Below are 6,183 nucleotides of genomic sequence, written 5' to 3'. Positions count from 1 at the left end.
GCCAAATGGAAATTAGATTATAGGATACTATTTAAGGAATATTACTAGGAATATTACCAGGAATATCCCTGGAATTTTCTTTTTATTATATTTTAAAACCTAATTGTCATGCCCCAAAGTATTAAGTCTGTGATACTAAGAAAAATGTTTCATCATTTTATTTATTAGGATGTTACTTAATTTCATTACATCGTCATTATTATTTCTTAATGTAGGGCCAGGATGGCAGTTTCGGGGTCCATTCAAGTGGGTGGGTGAATGTTGGGACTGTGGTTCTTTGACTGGTGGATGCTTCTGATTCTTGCAGCCATTCTCCTCTCATGCTGACAGAAGGTCACACTCTAATGGTAGTGATTCCACAAAGCAGTCCTCTAGGGAAATCAATTTTGCCTTAAATCCCTAAATGGAAAAATCTCTTGTATCTCAGAATTTGAGAGCAAAAACAATTCCCACTGATGATAATTTTACCCACATGGATTTTCCAAATTAAGCCGCACATATTAACATAGTGGATATAACAGGGCATTACTAGCTATAATTACTCAAGAAACAAATTTAGTGAAAATAGCTATATATAAGTTTTTTTTTTATTTGTTTGTTATATGTTATCTTTGTTCTTTCTTTTGTTCATGGGTTGTTTTCAACAAATACTGCATGAGGTGAAGAAATGCAGATAAGAATGGGATGGAATGATTTCAAAAGGTAGATGCTTGCCCCTTAAGAACTAATGAAAGGGGCAGGCATGTAAATACTAGCTCCAAATTGACCTTCTTTCCTAATCCAAGGAGTAGGACCATCTTCCTTGCAGTTCTTTTCATTCCAGTTCTAGGCAGGTGTCCCCCATGCTCCATGCTCCATTCACCTCCTCCTTCTGTTATGACCCTAAATCCTGCTCAACAATTCTGATCCTACAGTTCTGATAACAGCTGGTGAGAGAAGAGGGAGAAGGAAGGGAGAGGCCCCTCCAATACCCTTGATAATCTCTCCACTCCTTCTGTCTGAAGATTCATAGAGATCAGACCTTCCTCCAAGGCTTAACCCTCAGTACCTGGTAGCTTGGGTTTTTTCTCTATTAGTTTTCTCCAGAGTTGGAGTGAAGATGGAGTTGATGTGCATCAGCGGTTTATGATAAGGGCTCAGTAGATGTGTGTATAAAACACTCTCTGATTTAGCAAAAGAAGTGACCACTCTGCCTGGGGCTTGGGACTGCTCACCCAAGTGGGGACAAAAGAGGCAGGATTATCATTAGAATAGAGGAGCAAGGGACTTTTAGGCAGATGAGTAAATTACAGAGGAAGAGTGTGGCATCTCAGGTGGAGGGAGACACAGGTTCAGAGCACAGTCAGACTGCCTGTGTTTGCAGCTCACGGCCCTTCAGCAAACTTGTAAAACAGGGATAGTAACAACATCTTGCTCACAGGGTCCTTGTGAGGCTTAGGTGAGAAAATATGCACGTAAATCACTTAGCACCATGACTGCAATGGAGGAAGCAGCCCTTACATATTAGCAATTGCTATAATTGTTATGAACATGCATGGTGGTGGTCAGAAGTGAGGCACGAAATTGTGATCAGGCCAGGGCCTTGTTGTTGATGCTCTTATGTGAATCTTACCTCAAAGGGGAGAGGAACCCTGTGGGATTTTAGGCAGGGGAAAGAAGTGATGAGGTTTATAACTTTTAGAAAGACCAGTCTGAGGGCAGTGTGGAGGGTGGATTGTTCTGCGTGGGGATGGGTTTCAAGAGTAGAGGTTGGGAGACCATTTGGGCAGCTTTATAAAGAAATGACAGTTATGTGGACCTGAATTAAGTAAGGACTGGTAACAGACATGGAGATGAGAATATAGGTTTAAAATATTTTAAGTGGGAGATCTTGACACTTGATTGGACGGAAGGTGGAGGAACCAAGGATGACAGGGAGGCATCTGCTTAGGAAACAGTGAGGCTAGTGGTGTCTACCAAGGGACACCGTGCAGGAGGGGAGAAGGATGGGGGCAGACACCAAATCGTATTTGTGCTATTTGTCCACAAGACAGATGAAGATATTTAAAATAATAGGTAAAAATAATCCAAAATCATACCTGATGTATGGGTATTAGAATTTGCAAGTTAAGCAGGTAGGAAAAGAACGAATGTTAAGGGAGAAATTGCTGGTTTCAAAAGACCTCAAGAAAATGAAGTGAAGAATTTTTTGTTTTGTTTTTGAAGGAATAATTATGGAAGTGAATGATGGAGGGAAGTAGAAAAGAACATTCAGACTAGTGTCCAGAAGGTGGAATTTGACACTGACATTGTATAGAAGTCCCTGAAGGTAGACACCGTACCCTGTCGTTTATTGACTATTTCTAGGGTGTAGTCTTTTACACAGCTGGGAAAAGCACGTATAAGAAAGGATTAGCATAGTTATGGGGGGCAGAAGAGTGTAAATACTAGGAGCTTTGGGGGGAGATCTGATAATTAACTTCTGCTTCCAGTTGAAAAATATGATTTAAAAACTGATTCTACATGCTCTGGTTCCACATTTTTTTGAGTGATACTGTGGGAGCTGGGAGACACCAGAATTGTTACTAGTACCGAAAGGGAAGGAGAAAGTTGGTCCTTAGGGCAGAACGGAGAAGAAAAAGAATGAGCCCTTGAGGGTTGGCTTGTATATACCAGGCTGTTGGTGGATAATTGCCCCTTCCCCTGGGGCTTCCAATGATTGGAGAAAGCTCTGTGTAGTCCCCAAACACTTCTACAAATTCAATTTAAGCTTACTTTAGCTTAGAAACAAGACATATTACATTTTGTGCTGGTGAGGCTGTGTATAAGAAACTCTGAAACCTTGAGCAGACACAATGCCTCATCTCCTTTGGGTTCTGGTAACTGGCCCAGTGCCTGCCATGGGAAGGGCGCTGGGAAATTGAATGGTCGAAATCAAAAGAGCAGCTCTCAGGTTTGAATCGGGAGAGATGTGGAAGCATGGAATAGAGTACCGAATCTAGATGTAAAATCCTAGATCCCCAATTTATGTTTTATTTTAAATTCACTTGCTTCTATGTACCTGTTTAAATATGACTGTCCCATTAATAAATTAATGAATAAATGAATTTGTGAAATGGGGATTAAGAATAGAAATGCCCTATTACCTTCAAAGGTTGGATTTCAAAAATCATAATAAAATCCAAAAATATTTTGATTTTTTTCCAAGTAGAGTGAGGGAATAGGAATATATTATACAGTTAAACCCAATTATTTAACTCTCAGAAATGCAATTGTTTCAAGAGTCAAGCCTTATACTTATTTAGAACTGAAATGGTAACTAGAATTTTTGTCTCATTTATGTTGCCCTGGAAAAACACAGTACCACCATTAATGGTTTTTAGAAATATGAACCCCAAATCTGCCAATGGGAGTGCTTCTCCATTAAGTTAGTGCAAATGAGGGAGGAACAAGAAGGGGGAGGGAGAGAGGAAGAGGTGGAGAGTGAGGGGGATATTGAAGGGATCGCTGATACCTGCAGAATAAAATATCTTAAATTCTGCTGAAATGTCAGTGGATGATTTATCTAGAGTGAGGATATACCATTATCGAAAAAAGGCTAGTGAAGGTAGCATGAGCTTTCGATTCAATAACTAATTTTGTAGAAAGTGAAGCAGGCCTATTGCCCAGAAAGCTAAAGAGTTGACTTTTCTGCCCTCCTTTTGTGAAAAGAAGCAAATGGCAAGAAATATAAGAGCTATCAGGGATTCGGTAAGAAAACACATTGGCGGGATGTCAAGCCGTGAGCCCACATAGCAAAGCCACCAGTCACCACTGTGACCTTGAATGATTTTTCAAAGATTTTATAACTTTCAACATTCATTAGGTTGTGGAACTCTCAGGAAAATATATTTAAAATAATTTTATCCAAGAGATTTAAATCAGAATAAGCACTGGCTTTTAAAGTACTTTTCTTGGGTACTTTGAACCTGCTTTTCTTAACCAGGCCAGAGAGATGAGATGCTATAGTAATTGTATATAGAAACCTTCCCAATTTGATCATAGACTATGTATATGTATGTACGCATGTGCACATATGTGCACACGTGTGAGTAGAGTACTCTCACATGTACCACAGGCTCTAGAAAAGACAGACACGCATTATATACATTACATGAAACCTATTTGAGGGCAAAAATTATTCTAAATTGTGTATTTGCATTATTATTGCTTTTGTTCAAAATACTGAATTTACTTATTCAGCTTTGAATTCTGGAAGCTTTTATTAAGTGTCTGCAGTATACACAGTTCTGAATATTTTGAGAGATACAAAAGAAGAGGAGGATGTGTTCTTTAAGAATTTGGGGGTTTGGCAAAGTCTTGACTTCTATTTACATTGCAAATGATTTTAATAGTAATAATTTTTATTTTTATTTTTATTTTTTCACTATATCATTTTAACCCCAGGTCCAGCTTTACCATGAAAAATCTCACTTATTAAAGCAACTAAATTTCAGTTTTTACTTAAGCTAGTTTGAGTAGTCTCTTGCAACATATTTTTGACCAACACCTGTACTATATTTGAAGAGGAACCAATATAGATGGGGATCCATAGACGCCAATAGGTTTTATTTTGATGGGATACTTTGAGAAACTGCAAAATGCCAGGACAGATCCTGGGAACTGATTTATACATGTGCCTCTGTGCCCCAGTTGAGAAGAGAAATATGGGGCTTCCGCCAAATCCTCTAGAGACAAATTCATTCTTTGCTGGGGCAATGATCTCCTATAATCTCTAGGAGTTTGAATGATTGGTTTGAGCAAAGGGAAAGTTCACAAATCTGTTTTCTTTCCAGGATACCACAAAATTGGGCTGGCCAGCTGATTTGGTACACTGAGAATTGCACATTTTCTCTCAAAGACTAGAGCATCAGAGAGAGAGAGCATCATATAGAAGTACAGTACAGTCACAGAGTTAGCTAGGCCTGATCTCAAACTCGGGGTCTGTCATTTACCTGCTGCATGGACATGGGCAAATACCTTGATCTCCCAGTGTCTTCAATCGTCCTAGCTGTGAAATAGGGACAGTCTTACCCTAATTAGGATTTGTTGTGAGTAATTTGAATAAAGTTCGTAAGATTCTTAGGATAGTTCTGGCCCATTGAAAGCATTCCATAAATGGAAGCTATTATTATCACCACTGTTAGAAGAATCATATAAGTATTCTGAGTGGGTTCTGTAGTGATAGCTGTAAACTCTTTTCTTTTTAAAAATTTTTAAATTGTTATTTTTAAAATTATTTTAATTAACATTTAATATATTATTTGTTCACGGGTACAGGTCTGTGATTCATCAGTCTTACACAATTCACAGCGCTCACCATAGCACATACCCTCCCCAATGTCCATCACCCAGCCACCCCATCCCTCCCACCCCCACCGCTCCAGCAACCCTCAGTTTGTGTAAACTCTTTTCTAAAGGTAATACAAGTATGTTCTTCAAGATGTCTGGTCACTATAGATCTGGAAGATGTTCAAGCTATTTGAGAAAGTGAGAAACATGACACCAAGATTCTGTGGGAGTGACCACTGGTATCTCTGCTACAGGGATAGATTGGCAATTAAGACAATTAACAATTGCCATCTTGAGAAGATGTTGGCCCATCTGAGCCATGGTTGGGGGCAGCAGGTAGTGGTTGAGACCAAAAGAGTAGAGGTTTGCTCTATTCCAGTGGGAGTCATCTTGGAATAAAGAAGCCAGAGTACCTCTAATGGAAGGGTCAAGATGATCAGCCTTTTGTAGACAATTCACTGAGGTGAGAACACTATAATTTCCCACTATGTTTCTTCGTGGGAAAGAGGAGAGTCAGAAATTCTGGGGTTTGAGCTAGTTATGGAAATTGTCAAATAGTTACCTGACTCCTGGTTCCTAGCTGGAGAATGTATTTAAAGCAGAGAATATTCCATTTTGAAAGCTTATCTAGGATTTTTAGCCTACCAATATTTATGTATGATTTGTATATAATGTGGTCTAAATCCTTGTTGCCCGGAGTGTAGTTTTCAGACCCAGAGCCTGGGTATTTTTTTGGAGCTGGTTAGATATACAGAACTTGGGCCAAACCCCTGATCTATGGAGTCAGGATTTGCAATTTAACAAGGTGATTTGTATGTCCGTTAAAGTTTAAGTCAGTGTTAAGGTTAAGACTAATGTGGTTATGAGTCTTTC

Source organism: Halichoerus grypus, chromosome 9 (assembly GCF_964656455.1).
Source record: "Halichoerus grypus chromosome 9, mHalGry1.hap1.1, whole genome shotgun sequence".
Lineage (NCBI taxonomy): Eukaryota > Metazoa > Chordata > Mammalia > Carnivora > Phocidae > Halichoerus > Halichoerus grypus.
Note: the sequence above shows the minus strand (reverse complement) of the source record.